This window comes from Schistocerca cancellata, chromosome 6 (genome assembly GCF_023864275.1).
Source record: "Schistocerca cancellata isolate TAMUIC-IGC-003103 chromosome 6, iqSchCanc2.1, whole genome shotgun sequence".
In the NCBI taxonomy this organism is placed as follows: domain Eukaryota; kingdom Metazoa; phylum Arthropoda; class Insecta; order Orthoptera; family Acrididae; genus Schistocerca; species Schistocerca cancellata.
This window is the reverse complement of record NC_064631.1, coordinates 665,501,656-665,523,047: the sequence shown is the minus strand read 5'-3', so window position 1 is coordinate 665,523,047 and position 21,392 is coordinate 665,501,656.

The following is a 21,392-nucleotide window of genomic DNA, read 5'->3' as shown; positions in this document are numbered from 1 at the left end:
GGACGGTTCGATCCGCTCCCCACGACATACCACTGAGAACACGGAGGACATTTAAAGAACGGGTACAACGGGCGGCCAAATATGACACATGTGGAGACCAGCTAAGTTTCCTGTCAAAGGTAAGGCCTAAAAATTTGGTGGTCTCCACGATTGGGAGAGCAACGGGACCAAGTCGTAAGGACGGTGGGAGAAACTCTTTGTAGCGCCAGAAGTTGATACAGACCGTCTTCTCGGCAGAAAAACGGAAGCCATTGGCGACACTCCAGGAGTAAAGACGGTCAAGAGAACGCTGAAGACAGCGCTCCAGGACACGTGTACGCTGCGCGCTGCAATAGATGGTAAAATCGTCCACAAAAAGGGAGCCTGATACATCAGCTGGGAGGCAATCCATTATTGGATTGATCGCGATGGCGAACAGAGCGACGCTCAAAACTGAGCCCTGTGGCACCCCATTCTCCTGGCGAAAGGTGTCGGACAGGACAGAACCCACACGTACCCTGAACTGTCGATCCATTAAAAAGGAACGAATAAAAAGAGGGAGGCGACCGCGAAGGCCCCATGTATGCATGGTGCGGAGAATGCCCGCCCTCCAACAGGTGTCGTAAGCCTTCTCCAAATCAAAGAACACAGCTGCGGTCGGGCGCTTCCGCAAGAAGTTATTCATAATGAAGGTCGACAAGGTAACCAGATGGTCAACAGCAGAGCGGCGCCTACGAAATCCACATTGTACATTGGTAAGTAGGCTTCGAGACTCGAGCAGCCAAACCAATCGAGAGTTAACCATTCGCTCCATCACTTTACAGACACAGCTGGTAAGTGAGATAGGTCGATAACTGGAAGGCAAGTGCTTGTCCTTCCCCGGCTTAGGAATCGGGACAACAATAGACTCGCGCCAGCATGCGGGAACATGTCCCTCAATCCAGATGCGATTGTATGTATGAAGAAGAAAACCTTTACCCGCAGGAGAAAGGTTCTTCAGCATCTGAATATGAATAGAATCAGGCCCTGGAGCGGAGGACCGTGATCGGCCAAGTGCGGTTTCGAGTTCCCGCATGGTGAATGGGGCATTATAACTTTCACAATTCGAGGAGCAAAAGTCAGGTGGCCTAGCCTCCTCTGCCTGTTTGCGGGGGAGGAAGGCAGGGTGGTAATGAGCGGAGCTCGAAACCTCGGCGAAAAAGCGGCCGAAGGCATTGGAGACAGCCTCAGGGGCCACAAGGACTTCATTCGCGACCTTCAAGCCAGAAACTGGGGAGTGGACCTTAGTGCCAGATAGCCGGCGCAGGCTACCCCAGACAACAGAAGAAGGAGTAAAACTGTTGAAGGTGCTTGTGAAAGCAGCCCAGCTGGCTTTCTTGCTTTCTTTAATAATACGACGACACTGAGCACGTAAACGTTTATAATTAATACAATTCGCCACTGTAGGGTGGCGTTTAAAGGTGCGTAAAGCACGTCGACGAGCACGTAAAGCGTCTCTACATGCTGCGGTCCACCAGGGGACCGGTACGCGACGTGGAGAAGAAGTAGGGTGAGGGATGGAATATTCAGCAGCAGCGAGAATGACTTCCGTGAGGTGTGCGACCTGACGATCGCAGCTTGTGAAGGTTTGATCCTGAAAGGTCGCCCTGGAAGAAAAGAGCCCCCAGTCTGCCTTGGAGATGGTCCAACTAGAGGAGCACGGAGAGGGAGTATGCTGCAGGAGATGGATAACACATGGGAAGTGGTCGCTCGAATATGTATCAGCAAGTGCATACCACTCAAACCGGCGTGCAAGTTGGGGAGTACATATGGAGAGGTCTAAATGGGAATAGGTATGAGATGTGTCCGAAAGAAAAGTAGGGGCGCCAGTATTGAGGCAGACAAGATTGAGCTGGTTGAAAAGGTCTGCGAACAAGGAGCCCCTCGGGCAGGAGGCTGGAGAACCCCAAAGGGGATGGTGGGCATTGAAGTCTCCAGTTAACAAAAACGGTGCAGGTAGCTGAGCAATAAGTTGCATCATGTCTGCCCTGGTAACGGCAGAGGACGATGGAGTGTAAACGGTACAAAAGGAAAACGTAAAAGTGGGGAGAGTAATGCGGATGGCAACTGCCTGCAGGCCGGTGTGCAACGTGATGGGATCGTAGTAAATATCATCCCGGACCAGCAACATAACCCCTCCATGAGCTGGGATACCTACCACAGGGGGTAGGTCAAAACGCACAGAGGTGTAGTGTGCCAAGGCAATGTGATCGCATGGGCGTAGCTTCGTTTCCTGGAGGGCTACGACGAGCGGACGATGCAAGCGGAGCAGCAACTTCAAGTCCTCTCGGTTGGAGCGAATGCTGCGAATATTCCAGTGAATAAGTGCCATCGTAAGAAAAGGAAGAGGAGAGAAGGGGTCACCTCGAAGGCCGCTTAGGGCCTGGCTTTGAGCGAGCACTGCCGCCGCTATCAGTAGGCGGACAGTCATCGTCCATGGGGTCTATAGGGTCATCGGCCATCTCGGGAGGATGGCCGGGAGGGGGAGCTTCCTCCGCCGGTGAACGGCCAGATATACGGCTACCGGCGGTGCGGCCAGGCGAAACGGATGACGGCCTGGGGCGGCAACCGCTGGGTGGCGCAGGAGAAGAAATGCGCCGTGGCGGAGAAGGAGAACTGTGCTTCCTATGCGCCTTTTTGGAAGGACGTTTGGTGGAAGTACCGGTCGAAGGCTGGGAGGTCGAGGGACGGAGGAAGTCTGCACGGGATGGTTCCTTCTTGAAGGACCGTGCATCTGACTTCGGGGTCTTCGACTTAGCAGAAGCTGAGGAAGTGGCCGGTGTCTGTGGTGTGATGGGAGGAAGAGGAGACGTCGACCGCGCGATCTTAGCACTGGCCGAACGGACGACCGTGGTGCTGAAGGTCAGATCGCATGTCTGGGTTGCTACCTCCCGGGTAGTCCGAGGAGAGGCGAGGACAGTACTATATTTCCCCGCTGGGAGCAGCGTGGGCTTCCTACTAGCCAATAGCTTGCGAGCAGCCGAGGTGGACACTTTCTCTTTGACCCGAATTTCTTGGATGCAACGTTCGTCCTTATAGACAGGACAGTCGCGGGAGGATGCGGCATGGTCACCCTGACAGTTCACACAACGAGGAGACGGAGGTGGACAGTCACCCTCATGGGCATCCCTGCCACAAGTGACACATTTAGCCGCATTGGAACAAGACTGTCGAGTGTGATTGAAACGCTGACACTGGTAGCAGCGCGTAGGTGTCGGGACATAGGGGCGAACAGAAATAACCTCGTAGCCTGCCTTGATGCGCGATGGCAGCTTAACACTATCGAAGGTCAAGAAAAGTGTCCGGGTCGGTACAAGGTCGTTGTTGACCTTTTTCATGACCCGATGGACAGCCGTCACGCCGTGCTCAGCGAGGAAAGATTGAAGCTCCTCGTCAGTCAATCCGTCGAGGGAGCTAGTATAGACTACACCACGAGACGAATTCAAAGTTCGGTGGGCCTCCACCAGGACAGGGAACGTGTACAGGAGGCTGGCCCGAAGCAGTTTTTGTGCCTGAAAGGCACTCTCAGTTTCTAGTAATAAGGTGCCGTTACGCAACCTGGTACAAGATTTGACAGATCCGGCTATGGCATCAACGCCCTTCTGAATAACAAAAGGGTTGACAGAGGAAAAATCCTTTCCGTCCTCAGTGCGAGAAACTACGAGGAACTGTGTGGCAGGCGGTAGTACTTTTGTCACTGTTGGCTGGTCACGTTTCCGTTTTTGGGTCGAAGTCGAGACAGATGGAGTAGAATCCATTGCGGAGGAATCCCCCATGATTGCCAGCGTCTCCGATGGCGCGCTCCTTCCTTGTGGGGACCCTCTCAGAGGGCACTCCCGCCTTAGGTGAATGTTTACACCTCAGGTCACACCTCCCGAGAAACAGACGGAGGGACCAATCGGCATGGTCAGAAGGTATCAGCTCAGGCAATCACCCCTCCCCGGGCCTGGCCTTTACCAGGGGGTACGCGCGTGCCTTACATGTCTACCCAGGGCGGGGACTTACGCATTACCCCGTCACCGGCTACGCGTGCGAACGCGTGGGTCGGCCTTCAGACACGCACAGGGAGGAAGGAAGAGGAGGAAAAAGAAGAGAGAGAGGGAGAAAGAGGACAGACTGTCTCAAACGCCAAGGCGGAGACCAGAGAAGGCAAGGAGAAGAAGGCAATGAGAAGGCAAGGAGAAGAAGGCAATGAGAAGGCAAGGAGAAGAAGGCAATGAGAAGGCAAGGAGAAGAAGGCAATGAGAAGGCAAGGAGAAAAAGGCAATGAGAAGGCAAGGAGAGAAAGGCAATGAGAAGTTAAGGAGAGAAAGGCAATGAGAAGGCAAGGAGAGAAAGGCAATGAGAAGGCAAGGAGAGAAAGGCAATGAGAAGGCAAGGAGAAGAAGGCAATGAGAAGGCAAGGAGAAGAAGGCAATGAGAAGGCAAGGAGAAGAAGGCAATGAGAAGGCAAGGAGAAAAAGGCAATGAGAAGGCAAGGAGAGAAAGGCAATGAGAAGTTAAGGAGAGAAAGGCAATGAGAAGGCAAGGAGAGAAAGGCAATGAGAAGGCAAGGAGAGAAAGGCAATGAGAAGGTAAGGAGAAGTCAAGGGAAAGAGTAAGGAAGACAGTGAGGTGGAGAATAGCAAAGAAAGGAACCAACAAAAGGAAGGAAGAAACGAGAAGTGAAAAACCAAAAAGACCACGATTATAGGTCGTGGAACCGTCCGTCTCCGGACGCAGGCGCTAACTACCCCCGTGAGGGGGATGGACTCCTTTTAGTCGCCTCTTACGACAGGCAGGAATACCTCGGGCCTATTCTAATCCCCGGACCCGCAGGGGGGGGAAATTTCGCTGTGGACTATGTAAACGTTATTGTGAAATACCTGCATTTCATCATATTTGATGCCCTCCCCAAATGTGATGGTATCTGGCATGAGGATAATCATTTAGTTGTGTGCTTAACCTCTAGAGAGTAACGTGTTGGTAGGAAGGGCTGACGCAGCTATGGATCTCTTGGAGAAATTACAACCATATGTGGTAGACATGTGCGAAAAAAACTTTCTAGGTCAAGGACATCTTTTTCACTCCGAGTAGTGGGGAGTGGAGATAGATTAGCGTGTGGGGTGACATGAATATTGTCGACATGAGAAGGTAAATTGTGTCTAATCCATAGTTCTTGGTGTTGTAACTTTGTTTGGTATCATTGTGTAAAGAAGCTGTGAAATATAATTCTAGTAGGTCTCTTAATAAAAAGGCAAAGAGAGAAATGGATGGCTTCATTTTCCGTCGTCTCCCTTTTAATATTAGGCAGTGCGATTTATAGCTAACTGCGTACTCAGTCACTACCAATAAACCGCAAGCGGAGTCCATAGCGTCCTGTAAAGTGGATTTGAAGTCACCTTTCTTCTCCCATTCGTAACTTACGCAACTGACTCTAGTATTGGCTCATCCAAGAATCACTTAACTGAATGAAAATAATGAAAGTCCTTTGATCAGAAAGAAATCAATCGCTGTATTTTACGAGATTGGAACCTACAGGACAGATTAAAGCACTAACCACTACACTACGGAGCTACGTTTCGTTATTATATACATATATGACTGATTCCCCAGTAGCAACGATGAATTGCCGCCTTCAGAAATTTCCTTCCATGTAATGTGCGAAACTGCTGTAGTGCAAGCCGATCTCCGCGATTATAGTATGTCTACATGCGACGCTGAATCGCATCTGTTGCAGAAGGATCCTGTAGTATTTGGTTAGTGCTGTGTGTGAAACACGTTTGCATCCTTGTGTGTTAGTGTGTGTGTGTGTGTGTGTGTGTGTGTGAGAGAGAGAGAGAGAGAGAGAGAAAAAGGACCAGATCCAGGATTTGGGATCCAAACACCATACACAAGAAGAAATAAAACTGGGTAAAGTGACCAATTGTTATGACGGTTTGGCAATGGCGATTGGATCTGGCGCGACGTTGAGCACTCTGATTGGACGAAACCAGTTGCACCGCACGAAGCGCCAACTATCGAGTAATTTCAATCGGATTACATATCTTAAACAAGATCCATTGGAAGTATCGATATCACATCATCAGTACTCCCCTATACGAAGCCACTAAAGACACGAAAACTTGCCAATATATATTTGAGCTATAGGCCTATAGCTGCATCGTCATATTTCGACAACAGCGCAAAGGAGGGGAGGGAAAACTGATCCCAAAAATGTTATTTCTAACGGAACCCAGACAGAAACTCGTGAGATGAATAATGTTGACTAATTCTCTGTTTACTGATTAATAAGTATGACATTATATGTATTTGTGTGTCGCTTTTTATCATGGTTTACACCGAACGGCCAAATAAACTGGTATGGGCATGTGTATTCAAATACAGAGATATGTAAAAAGGCAGAATTTGGCGCTGCGGTCGGCAACGCCAACATAAGACAACAAATATCTGTCACAATTGTTAGATCGGTGCTGCTGCTACAACGACAGGTTATCAAGATTTCAGGGATTTTGATCGTGGTGTCATAGTAGACGCACGAACGATGGCACATAGCGATGAAGTGGGGATTTTCCCGTACGACTATTTCACGAGTGTTCCATGAATATTAGGAATACGGTAAAACATCAAAACTCCGACATCGCTGCGGGTGGAAAAAGATCCTCCAAGAATGGGGCCAACGACGACCGAAGAGAATCGTTCAACGTGACACTGGACTCGCATTCGGGACGACGACGGTTCAATCCCGCGTCCGGCCATCCTGATTTAGGTTTTCCGTGATTTCCCTAAATCACTCCAGGCAAATGCCGGGATGGTTCCTCTGAAAGGGCACGGCCGCCTTCCTTCCCCATCCTTCCCTAATCTGATGAGACCGATGACGACGCTGTCTGGTCTCCTTCCCCAAACCAACCAACCAACCATCTCATTTGAAATTATTTCGATCGGACGGAAGTGTACGGGTATGGAGACAACCTCATGAATGCATAGACCTTGAATGTCAGCAGGGGACTGTTCAAGATGGTGGAGGCTCTGTCATGGTGTGGGGAGTACGCAGCTGGAATGATATGGGACCCCTGGTAAGTCTAGATACGACTCTGACAGGTGACTAGTACGTAAGCATCGTGTCTCATCACCTGCATCCATTCATGTCCTTCGTGCATTCCGACGGACTTCCAGCAGGACAGAGCGACAACTCAGACGTCCAGAATTGCTACAGAATGGCTCCAGTAACACTCTTCCGAATGTAAGCACTTTCGCCGACCACCAAACTCCCCCTTATATATACTGCTTTTTCACTTGCGTCACATGATCGAATCCCTACTGAGAACAGAATATTTCAATGTGCCAGTGCACAGCTTGGACTTCATACAGTATGTGATCAATTGTAATCGGACACCTGTCTGAAATTGTGTTACAAGTTCGTAGCGCTCTCTATCTGTAATGCTGGAACTCAATATGTTGGCCTTCCCTTAGCCTTAGTCACAGCTTCCACTCTCGCAGGCATACGTTCAATCAGGTGCTGCAAGATTTGTTGTGGAATGGCAGCCCATTCTCCACGGAGTGCTGAACTGAGAAGAGGTATTGATGTCGGTCGGTGACGCCTGGCACTAAGTCGGCGTTCCAAAACATCCCAAAGGTATTCTATACGATTCAGGTCAGGACTCTGTGGTGGCCAGTCCATTACAGGGATGCTATTGTCGTGTAACCAGTCCGTCATAGTGATGGACAGGCGGTCGATCGTGGTGGAAGATGTAATCGCCATCCCCGAATTGCTCTTCAGCATTGGATGCAAGAAGTTGCTCAAAACATCAGTGTAAGCCTGTGCTGTGATAGTGCCACGCAAAACCGCAAGGGGTCTAAGGCCCCTCCAGGGAAAACATGACTACAGCACAGCACCACCACCTCCGAATTTCACTGTTGGCACTGCACACGCTGTCAGATGACTTTCACCGGGCACTCGCCATACCCACACCCTGCATCTGATCGCCACATTGTGTACCGTGATTCATCACTCCACACAACGTTTTCCCACTGCTCAATCGTCCAAAGTTTACGCTCCTACACCAAGCGAGGCGTCGTTTGGCTTTTACCGACGTGATGTGTGGCTTATGAGCAGCCGCTCGACCATGAAATCCAAGTTATCTCACCTCCCTCCCACCTAACTGTCATAGTACTTGCAGTGGATTCTGATGCAGTTTGGAATTCCTGTGCAATGTTCTGAGTAAATGTCTGCCTATTGCACATTACGACCCTCTTCAACTGTTGGCGGTCTCTGTCAGTCAGCAGACGATGTCGGCCTGTACGCTTTTGTGTTGTACGTGTCCCTTCACGTTTCCTCTTCAGTATCAAATCGGTCATCGGAAACGGTGGACCTAGGCATGTTTATGAGTGTGGATGTCACGCGTACAGATGTATGACACTAATGTCACCCAGTTACCTGACCAAGTTCGAAGTCCATCAGTTCCGGGGAGCGGCCCATTCAGCTTTCTGTCGATATCTAATGACTACTGAGGTCTGTGATATGGGGCACCTGGCAGTAGGTGGCAGCACAATGCACTTAACACGAAAAACGTGTGTCTTTCTTTGGTGGCCGTATACTTTTGATCACATAGTGTTTATCCAGCAAGTTTGATTCAGTTAAAACCACTTGAAACCCATGACAAATTGTGTTCCCATTTTATTTGCAGTTCATTGATTGCTTATGGCAACGTCTGGAAAAAATGTAGAAATTTATTTTGACAGCTGTGGAAACATTAGTTCATAAGGGATCAGTTTTCTTCTCTTACGCAAATACTGGTGATTCCTACATTGATGTGACTTACAAATCGTATTTAGGCTAATATCAACAAATATATGAAAGCGTTTTTTTACCTGCAACATTCTGCTTCATTTCTTTCGTCATTTCTTATTACATGACCAGCTATTAGCTCACTACTCGGTGCTAAAGACTTGACGCTTGAATTTGTAATGATACGGGATAGCATTGTCTTAAAGTATAGCTTCTGTCGCTAACTGCCAGAGTGTTTTATATTTTATCCTGGTAACGTATATACATTTGTTAATTTCAAGTAATGAAATAAATTTTTTAAGAAGAGTATTCTGTGTCATTTTAGAAGAGAGTAGCTATTGTTAACGGCTATTTCTTTTAAATTCTCACCAAGACACAATTTTTCACTACAGCCGAACAACAATTTCACGTAACCCAGAAGCTAAAATGTATTACACAAAAGGTAAAAATTCGCCACTGATTTCTTCAAACAGAATTGGATTAACGAATCTGAATATTAAGCTCGCATTATCAGTGCGTTCTTGTAACAGAACACATTTCGAAACTCTGTTGTCTTTGTAAAATATCACAAACAGGTGTCGATGTAATATGCTAGGTCATCAGTACTCATTCGTGTAATCTGTGAGATGTCAAGCTGCATAAATTTATGGCGTAGCGAGAGCATTGTACGCAGAACTCTTCCGTAGCGAATGTAACCTACAAATGTTTCCTCATTTAACAGCAGCAGAAAAAAAAGTAGGTATCGCGGTGTTGCGCGTGCTACCGCATGTCAGTTCATTTAAACGCTCCTGGCTGTGGCGCGCATTGCGTGAAACCAAATTGGAAGCGGGCGTGCAAGGGCAATTTACATCCGAGTGATAATCGTATTTGCCGCTAATTGTTATTCTACTCCATTGCAGTGCACGGATCACAGAGCTCTGCACGTAATCGTTTTAGGATTCATACGAAGATTTATTTTATTTTTCATCACAAAAGAAATGGTTTAACTTTGTTATAAATTCACAAAACTGGTGTGGCGCTTGGCGCAATGATTATTGGGAAATCTTTATCGCCCTTATGAATTGAGCTGTGTGTCAGGCGATGCGGAATAGTGAGTTTTCAGTGCGAAGCTGCAGACTATGCGCTGTAGAAAAATCAGTGGAACTGCAGGTAATATGCTTAGACTTGTTTCACGTATAGACTTTTCAGCAAGGTACGTTGTGCTTGTCGTAAATGATAGTCGGAGAAACTGCGTTTATGAATGCGGAAATTAGTTCTGACGATACCGTCTATGAATGAGAGGTATGAACTTACGATCACAATTCAGTGAAACAAAACGTTTGGGAAAAGCGTAGGATAGGTGGGGGCTAAAGCCGCGCATCCTTCAGTTTCTCTAATATTGTAGTCAGTGAGAAGTAGATTTTCCCGCGATTTTAGATTGAAGTCATAGATTATATTATTACTCATAACCCAGACAAATTCCAGCACTGTCTGATTTTCAGTTACAGAGAAAATTGCAATCTATCTGAAACAAAACTTGCGGTTTTTTACGCCACAGCATGGGGTAAATCCCCACACTAGGGGTTTTTGCCCCATATCAGATACATGTAGATAGGAATGAATGACTGTATAATAAATACACTTGACATAACCCTTCGTAACAAGGTTCTGTTGCAGCCAAGCTACCCAAGACAATATTGAACTGAAATATCTCGTTAATTTGAACATACTGCGTAAAGAAATGTTGTAGAAAAATAACATTTTCTTCCCAACGAAAGGAGGTTAGTAGGACAACATTTACTGCGTCAGAGCAAACTAATTGACTAGCAGTTAGCCCGCATCTCGTGGTCGTGCGGTAGCGTTCTCGCTTCCCACGCCCGGGTTCCCGGGTTCGATTCCCGGCGGGGTCAGGGATTTTCTCTGCCTCGTGATGGCTGGGTGTTGTGTGCTGTCCTTAGGTTAGTTAGGTTTAAGTAGTTCTAAGTTCTAGGGGACTGATGACCATAGATGTTAAGTCCCATAGTGCTCAGAGCCATTTTTTTGACTAGCAGTTAGTGCACTTTGATAGATTCTCTCAGTCTTCCTTGTAGTCCCATGCTCTTCTTTTTCTTCTTCTTCTTCTCCGGATAGTTGTTTGCAAATAGTAAGTACATATCTACGTCTGAACTACCGTCATGATGTGAAAAGCCCCAAACCGACCCTGGAGTATAAGGAACTGGCTGTTTCATTGTTTTCTTCCTTTTTGGCCAATAATATAATTAAATTTAACTTACGGCCTTTTGTTTGTACGCCATGTCCTTTCTTTGTTTGCCACGTCCTTGCTTCCAAGTAGGTAGTTTTTCCATGCATTCTTCTTCCATTCGTTTTTTGTCGTGTGTCGACGTTAGAAGCCGAAATTTCAATGCTTTGCCAAAAAGCTTTGTCTAAATCTTTATTTTAGACAGAGGAATTATATCTTAAGGTGATACAATATCACGCAATGTCTGCTGAATGTCATCGTTTGCAAGGGACTATGATTGAAGATGTGTCATCATATTTTTGTAGTTGCTGGGATTTACGCCAAAACACCAGCGTGGCTTCACTCCATTTCGCCATTTTCTGACAATAGTGCTGCAACAATTAGTTCCAGGGGAAAATGAAGCTTAAATGCAATAGCGTTAACGAGTAATTCGTTGACTCTTCTTTTCAAATCCAACATTATACAATGTTCACGTAAAACTTCAGGTAAGCTGCATGTAAGTAATAAAAAAACAGCCTTACTTCATTTTATGTCTTCTGCAGTGACTTGTCGGGATGAACGACAAAGGAAAAAAAAGCTACAATAAGTCAAACCTACAGCCTTGTGGTCACTTCCTGAATCATCGACGGTCACGTCAAAAACTGGATGAAGGATTTTATCCCACATGAGGTTTTACACCCAACTACCCCAATGACATAAGAAGTTAAATAAGCTTCAGTCTTGTATTCTCTTCATCACATCGATACGAGTGGATTACGAAATTTCGCGCTGCCCTAAATATTACGAGGCTCCTACTGGGCAGTTCCGCTGTACTACTTCCAAGCATCATAATATTTATGTCAGAAGTTGTGTTCTCAAGTATTAAGTTTCCTTTTTGACGGTGTAATCCTATCTCTAATATCTGTTATTTACTAAATATTATCATCAATACTTCTCATCAATGTTTGTATTTCGTGCATTGTTAGCTGCCTATACAAATGAATTTTAAGGCATGCGTCGGTAAATACCGACCCTATGCAACATGGTCCAACAATACGTTGCGCAGTGCGTAAGGAGAACCTGTAAAATTCAGTTGTAAGGGATACGATAAAAAAATGTATGTAGAGGAATAGTAGTGTAAGTAGGCTGTTTATGTTTTCTCTATGTAAGTAGGCTGTTTATGTTTTCTTTATGTAAATTTGCTGTTTATGTTTTCTTATTGGCAACGTTACGTAGCGCTCTGTATGAAAATCACTGGCTGTGCTGTGTCCAGCCTGTGGCTAGTTTGCATTGTTGTCTGCCATTGTTGTCATGAACTGCTATATCTGGATGTGAACAGCGCGTAGCGTTGCGCAGTTGGAGGTGAGCCGCCAGCAGTGGTGGATGTGGGGAGAGAGATGGCGGAGTTTTGATAATTTGTAATACTGGATGTCAATTATGAATATTAAGGTAAATACATTGTTTGTTCTCTATTAATATCTTTCATTTGCTAACTATCCCTATCAGTAGTTAGTGCCTTCAGTAGTTTGAATCTTTTATTTAGCTGGCAGTAGTGGCGCTCGCTGTATTGCAGTAGTTCGAGTAACGAAGATTTTTGTGAGGTAAGTGATTTGTGAAAGGTTTAGGTTAATGTTACTCAGGGCCATTCTTTTGCAGGGATCTTTGATAGTCAGATTACGTTGCGCTAAAAATATTGTATGTCAGTTTAAGCACAGTCGTGAATAAATTGTTCTAAGGGGACGTTTCATATGTCGACCCTTAGCCTAGGATACCTCACTGGAATCTTCTGATTTTTTCTTGTAGTTTGTGTATTTAGTGTAGCTTTTGTTTACTGCTAGCGCGTAATTGTAGAGAGAATCTCCTTTGTAGTTGCAGTCTTTCATTGTTGTACTGTAAACAGTTGTGGCATGCATGTAGATTTGCACCAAGTATTTCGCAGCTGCAATTAACTAGATATTATTTTCAGTACTATGTTAATGTGTTCTCTTATTTTTGCTCTTCAAATTGTGCTTTTCTGTGTTATCGTGTGAAATATTGTGACAATAATGACGTGTGAATAACGTAACACTAGGCTTCAAAGTAAACTGAGAATTAATAGTGACGACGAGCGTAGCTTATCAGCACCACTGGGTAGTGAATTAACAGACATTCGAAGTAGTAATTTGGTAATTGTGCATAGGGAAATGGAGCGGGCGGCATATAATGGTGTAGACAGTGAAACAGGTTGTTAACAGGGAAGCATTATCGATCGATCGGTCGGCAACAGCTCCCCTCAGGAATCCGAAATGACAGAACACTATATTGCAAATACTGTAGACTTAGGTTTTGGGTCCTCACCGTTTTCTCAAATGAGTCAAGACACAATTTCTGCTTGTCAAAATGTGAATGTTGCTGGTGCAAATGCACTGCCGAAAAGCGTAGAGGAACAGATTCCCGACACTAATGCATTGTTATTACAACTAATGCAACAAATGGAACAAAATCAGAGACAAACACAGCAAAAGCTTCAAAAGTTAGACACAATGGAACAAAATCTTAAAACGTTAGACACAATGGAACAAAATCTTCAAAAGTTAGACACCACACTTGAACAAACGCGTGAAGATTTAACTACTGAGTTACATAACATCGAATCGAAATGTCAAAAAGTCTGTAATGACGTAAAAACACAAATTTGTGAGCATTTCCAACCTATTTTTTCGCGGCATGAAAATGCATTACAGAATCACGAAGCAGCCATAAAAGAACTGCAAACCATTGTTCATGAAAATCATGAGACCGTGTGGGCTAAAATTGACTCAGTTGCATCTACCGATTCGGTTACGCAACTTGCAAAAACGCAGGGAAACTTAAAGAACACAGTAGATTCGATTTCAACACAAATGGACACTTTGAAACTTGGTTCAGAAAAACACACTGAGGAAATGTGTTCACTATCGGAAAAAGTAGCCGAACTTTCGGATCAGGTCACTAACTTATCTACAAAGGTAGATGATGATCTGAATGACACAAGACCTGTAGCCTTTACTGACACAGAAGAGTATGCACAAATAAGAAAATTCGAACAAAATCAAAATCAAATCAATACACAGTACAAAAGAGAAATCCGGGAAGTACAAGATCAGTTGACGCAGGTGATACAAGAATTCCATATTTCAGAGGACACTCGCGCTCCAACACGGGAAGAGGAACTTAGAAATACGGAAAAGCCACAAAATAATAACACAGGGCATTTCGGAAGTTATGAAAGAAATTGGCAATGTGCACCGAATTTTGAGATGGAACCGCCGACACGACGTAACAATGACCGATATGCTACTCGCCGACACGATGATTTTGACTATAAGCTGTTCATTACTACATGTAAATTCAAAACGTTTAAGAATTCTGCCAACGACATTCATCCACAAGCGTGGCTCCATCAATTCTCTCATTGTTTTCCTCCTAAGTGGTCATTGGAGCACAGATTAGAATTAATGTGTGGCTACTTGGAGAATGAACCAGCTGTAAGAATGCGATCGGTCATTCACGATTGTCACAGTGAAGGAGAATTTTATCATGCCTTCCTCTCAGCGTATTGGTCTCAAGCTACACAAGACCGAGGAAAACATAGCATCATAATGATGAAACACTTCGAACAATCTAAATTTTCCAGTCTTGTGAAATATTTTGAAGACATGTTGCACAAGAATCAATACCTGTCAAACCCATACAGCCCCTCAGAACTCATCCGCATTCGCTTAATCAAATTACCTGAACATTTACGGCATATTATTTTGGCAGGACGTTGCAAAGACGACATTGAAGCTTTTCAGGGACTGTTACAAGAATTAGAAATTGACACAGACAGTCGCGGGATGTGAAAACAGGAAAACAATCACTACAGGTCACATCCGTCACAATTCCGTGACGACAGAAACAATAAATGGCCATAACAAGCCTATTCTTACAACGTAAATCGTGACCAAAACAGACACCACCCATATGACAACCACTGGCAGAGTAATAGTTACAGGGAAAGATCACCTTTCCGCGGTAATGAGTATCTCAGAGATAATCAGAGAAACAGAGAATATGGGAACCAAAACAATTATTATCAAGGGAGACAGAATAACTTTAGACGCAACGGTCCAGCACGCAGTTACGACTCAGGGAGAAATTCTCCACCACGTGACAGACAAGAAAGAAACTATGTAAACTACCGACAAAACGACAGACGTGAATTTCATCAGAACTGGCGGGTTTCTAACAGAGCTGGCCCCTCTGGGCAACGTGAATTTGTAGAAGTTAGGTCTCCAAATTCCAATAACGACGCGCGGCAACAAAGAGACAATAGGCAATGACTCACTCCGCTGGCAGCCACAATACGTACTTATGAAACTGACGACACAGCTGCCGTAGCTAGTAATTACGTAAGAATGGAAGACATTAGAGACATCTTACTCCAGGAACACGACGTAAAACATAACAACATTGCATATCCTGTGATTCACATTACTGTAAATGACGTAAAATTTACGGCAGTACTTGACTCTGGCAGTCGCATTTCAGTTATTAGTGAAACAGCTTTTAGCAAGTGCAACAAATCGAACGATTGCCCCACACTTCTGTTAGGTAAGATTAAATTACAAGATGCAATCTATGGAAAAAGTGTAGATGTACGCCAACAAACCAACTTAGAATTCTTTTGTCAAAGCCACAGCTTCTCTATGAACATTCTTATTGTTCTATTATTGTCGACGGAAATTATACTGGGAGTAGACTTTTTGAATGAATACAAAGCAGTCTTAAGCTTTCACGATGCTGAAATAAGTTTAGAGAAAGAAGGTAAGTCAATAGCTTTGAAATTTGAAGACTGGCTCTCAAATCATGATGAGGAAATTAATCGGCTTTACGTTCTGTTAGACAACAGTTCGGAATTTTCTACGGAACTAGACACTAACAATCACTCTGCAAGTACTGACAGGGATGGTATCGACGGCATATTTGAAACTAATGAGTTAATTCAGAATAAAATTCAAACAATTGAGAATTGTAATGACACAGATAGGCAGGACCTTTTTGAGATTTTACAAGCTCATTCCACAGTTTTTAATCACAAAACAGGAACAATCAAGGAATTTCAATACCAATTTCGTGTTAGTGAGCATACTAAATTTTGTCTTAGACCATACGTAATTCCAGCACATTATAGGGACCGTGTTAGAACAGAAATACAATCTATGCTTGACGAGGGCATTATTGAGCCTGCAGTAAGCTCATACAACAATCCGTTACATGTTGTTGAGAAGAAAAATGGATCGATCAGGCTTGTCTTAGATTCGAGACAAATCAATACTATCATCATTCCTGAAACAGATAGGCCACAGACGATGGAAGAACTTCTTCAAAATTTTAATGGTGTAAAAGTGTTGTCTTCCATTGATCTCACATCCAGCTCTTATCAGATCGAACTTCATCCAGAATGTAGAAAATACACAGCTTTCCTTTGTTTCGGCGTTTGTTATCAGTTTCGGAAACTTCCTTTTGGTTTGAACATTTCTTCGGAACCTCACGGGGGTACATGCTTAGTTTGTGTACCATGTGTTTGGCAAGCACAAGGAGCCCTAGCTAATATGGTATTTGCTTATACAATTTAACACATCGATACCATATTTCTCTAACACATAAATTACACAGCTATCTGATCATTTAACAGAGAAACAAACATCTTTTTACTACGTCAGTGACACATGTTTATGCAATTACAGAGTTGGATTACTTCACACTTAAGAAATTGTATTTTGTCTGTACTTTGTGCACTGTTCATATTTTTTTGGAACAATTGTGATACTATGAGAGCTTTGAATGATGTATTTGGTATGGGATCATGATTTTTAAAGAACGTTTGAGGTAGATGAAACTTTTGACATGAGCAGAGAATTTTTTTTAGATTTTGAAATTATTGGAGGAAGCTACGACGTTTTTGAGATTTGACTGAGGTGTTATGATGTTATTATTACGACAACGATGTGTATTATGCTGTTGAGGTATGTTTATGTCAATAAGATGATGCTACCAAATATGAGGAATGTGATTACGTGTTTATATGTATATGAATAATGAATAGAAGTTAGGGAGTCTTGACTTGTGAAAAAGGATGTTGGAAACCGAGAATCGTACTTTAAGAGTTATGAAATGTGTGTGTAAATGCGTGAATGTATCACAATGCCGGCGAAAATTTTTTTGGACACTGTTATATTCATAGGATTTTGTTTCTACACATTTGTAACGTAAATTTTCGACCTGTAAAATTTTCGTATGAGACTGTCTCTGTAGCGGAAAAATGTCGTAAATATTTCCATAAGAATGTTAAGTGACCACATGCACGTGTGTCGTCGGCACACAGCTGTGTCAGACACCTGGAGAACAAGCCATTAGGGTGTGCCTTTCCGGAAGCACAGGCAGAAAAAAAAGGAGGCCTATACACCCGCTAATGACATTCGTTTCTAAAACATATGATAACACTGTGGAGTTCTTAATTTATGATATTTACTGAAATGCCTAATAAAATGACAAGAAATATTTTTACATCTGCACACCTGATTATGACAAGCGTCTTTCTATGAGAGTTGAGAGAATTTCTACTAACTTATGAAATGTCACATGACTACTGAATGATATTTTTATGCTTTGCTTTTCACAGTTGCTTATTTCATTGATATCTGGTTTCCAGCTGTGTTGCAGCATTGCTTTTATAAAAGGAAATGCATTTGCTGATGTGAACACTTTCTCTCAACAGATCTATTAAATAATTATTTTATGATCCACATTCTTTAAAAAAGGAGCACTTCGAAAGGAAAGAACAATAAGAAGGAACTAGTAACAGTAACACATAATTTTCTTTTCAACTACTTGGTAATATTTTTCGTAGAATAAGTTGTGGTGCACCACTTTAATTACATAGACATTAAGATGACCATTTTAATTACATAGACATTAAGATGACCACTTTAATTACATAGACATTAAGATGTGAATAGACATTTCCCTTGTCTGCATTGTTGTTTTTACTGTAATATTTTTTCTGCTTGAGCTATGTCATGTTTAGGTATAAGTTGCTGCTGTTTGCCAGGCATAGTGTTATTGAATTTAACTTTGTATTACTCTGTTAAGCTTTTCTTGTTGCTGCACATTGCCTCATATTAGTTGTAATTTTGCATTTTATCTGTTAATTTAGATTTACTGCTGCTTGCTTTGCAAATATGCAATTTTTGTCATTTCTGTTTGTGATAATTTGTTATGTGATGCTGCATTGCCTCGTCCCTTAGTTTAGCATCTGAGCTCAATAGATTTAAGTTAGCTTAAGAGGGGGTAGACTATATAAGAAACTAACTATGATGAATTTATAAGAAATGCATTGAGAAGCTATCAGAAAATGGTTTGGCAAAAAAAAAAAAGGATACTGTACAGTGGAGAAAAACTATTTTTGACAGAGGTTGTGAACAGAGTACAGAAAACAGGTTTAGGTAGGATTTTCTTGGAAATAAATGATGAGGTAAGCAATGTGTGAACATATAAATACAGAAAGCATGCTTAGATAGAATTTTTTTTGTGGAAACAAAGGTTGAAATACGAGGAAAGATATATGGAATGAAGTTTTGGGGTGGACTGCAGTACCAAATGTTACACTGAAAACAAACCCTGTCCTTTCCTTTTGTGTTATCCCACTATGTGTTTGTGTACCCTTGTGTAGTTGTTTTCTTCCTGCCTCTGTGTAGTTTCATAGAATTTTTTCTTCTTTTAATATTAAGCTACATTCACTATGATGAGGAATACTGTTATCCTCAAATATAATTGGCATTAATAATATGTTATTTACTTTGTAAAGATGTTAGACATTATTTATTCTGTTTTAATGCTCATGTGTGAAGTTGATGTTTCGCAAGTTATTCTGATCTTTTATGTATTTACTTATGTCATAATTCCTGTAACACTGATGTAAATGTTTATTTCTATTGTTTTGTAGAGCCTATATTACTACAAATGTTATCTGTATTGTTATGTTTATAATGGTGTATTTTGTATCTTTGTAATTGTATTCTTATGTTATAATATTGTAATTGACACCAGTTCATCTAATTAAGTAACTTGTACGTTACATTTCACTGCACACGTTTCTGTTGGTCATAGTATATGGACAATATGTGAGAAGTAGGGACTGATAGTGTTTGCACGTGTGTTAATAATTCAGCAAGGGACTGGATAACAGCATTGCTGGTTCTAAGGACAATTCCACAAACTTTGTGAGTGCACAAGTGGTGGTTTATGGACTTGCTATCTTCTCTGCAAGACTCTTCAATGGTGATTGTGCACCTGCACAGTCACAACAGATGGCTGCTAGCCATCTCTACAAGGACTACAGTGGGTCTACACCTTTGATGACTCACCAATACCATTACTTCTACAAGGACTGCAGTGGGTCTACACCTCTGGTGGCCCACCAATATCGTAATCTCTACCAGGACTACAGTGGGTCTGCTCTGTGACGACCTACCTAACAATCTCCTTCAAAACGTTGAATGACTCTATTGTGGCCCATTACCTGTCAGCATGTCAAGAGTCAGCACTGTCTTTCTGTTGGAAGGACAACACTACTTCTTCAAGACTGCATGGGCATCCACTACTTCCGTGTGCATTGTCTTTTATTGCTCAGACTTTGATAAAAGAAACGGCAGTTTTACTGTGGTGAATGATCAGGACTGTCTTTATGGACTGTGAGAAAATTTTAGCTTTTGACCAACATTGTATTAATCAGTGCGTGCATTTGATATCTTTCTTACTGTAATTATGAAAAAATTTTTCAAATCTGTATTGGCCACTGGCCAAAAAATTTGTAAAATTTTTTGTGGGGAGCATGGGGGCTATGTAAGTAGGCTGTTTATGTTTTCTCTATGTAAGTAGTCTGATTATGTTTTCTTTATGTAAGTTTGCTGTTTGTGTTTTCTTATTCGCAACGTTACGAAGCGCTCTGTATGAAAATCACTGGCTGTGCTGTGTGCAGCCTGTGGCTAGTTTGCATTGTGGTCTGCCATTGTTGTCATGAACTGCTATAGCTGGATGTGAACAGTGCGTACCGTTGCGCAGTTGGAGGTGAGCCGCCAGCAGTGGTGGATGTGGGGAGAGAGATGGCGGAGTTTTGATAATTTGTAATACTGGATGTCAATTATGAATATTAAGGTAAATACATTGTTTGTTCTCTATTAATATCTTTCATTTGCTAACTATCCCTATCAGTAGTTAGTGCCTTCAGTAGTTTGAATCTTTTATTTAGCTGGCAGTAGTGGCGCTCGCTGTATTGCAGTAGTTCGAGTAACGAAGATTTTTGTGAGGTAAGTGATTTGTGAAAGGTTTAGGTTAATGTTACTCAGGGCCATTCTTTTGCAGGGATCTTTGATAGTCAGATTGCGTTGCGCTAAAAATATTGTATGTCAGTTTAAGCACAGTCGTGAATAAATTGTTCTAAGGGGACGTTTCAGTAGTAGTTCGTTCAGCACGGGGGCACCCATTAAAGCCTTAATCACAACCTTTTACTTTTATTTGTCGAATGTGACGCGCTTTAACACTCACTTTTTTTGGATTACCTGATATAAAACAGGTAAATAACAATTCTTTGTAGCCCTGATTATCATGACACCAAATCGAACAAAAAAGTCAGTAAATATGATAAAAGTACTTAGAACCGTTAAGTCGAACAATTATCGATATCTCATGAGTTTCAAACAGTTAGTTACCAAATTTTTTTAATATATCAGTTGTTTGGAGACTAAGAGCCAAGTGGTATAATAGAATATTGTGATAAGAATCTGTAAAAAAACGTCGTGGTGTAGGGAACGCAAAACAGCCTGACTTATCACTATGGATTCTAAATAAATAATGTGGTTTTAAAATTAAGCCCAATGTTTGGCACAAGCTTATACGCAAAACTAGAGCTACAGTGATGTTCTATATTGCCGAATGCCACCTTACAGTTAGATACAGGATACTCAAAGAAAATACACAAGCATATATGCAAATACTCACGACAGAAAACAATACACAGTGAAGTAAAACGCAAATGATGGTTTCATTCATGGCGAAAGGAATAAAGAAAGTGCATATATTAAAACAAGTTCCCACTGAATTGTGACATTATAATATTAAAGTACAGATGATGAAGATGACGATTGTTGAAGCTTGCGACGACAAGTTGTAACCAGGATTTACTGCCATCCAACGCTGATCTGTAGGGGTTACTTCAATACAGTTGAACGTTACATACAATATGACCTGAAAAACATTTGATCTGGCTCTGTATTAAAATTATTCGGAATACTACACCAATAAAATCTTAGTCTGTCACTACTACCTATACGGAATGTAAAAAACGTA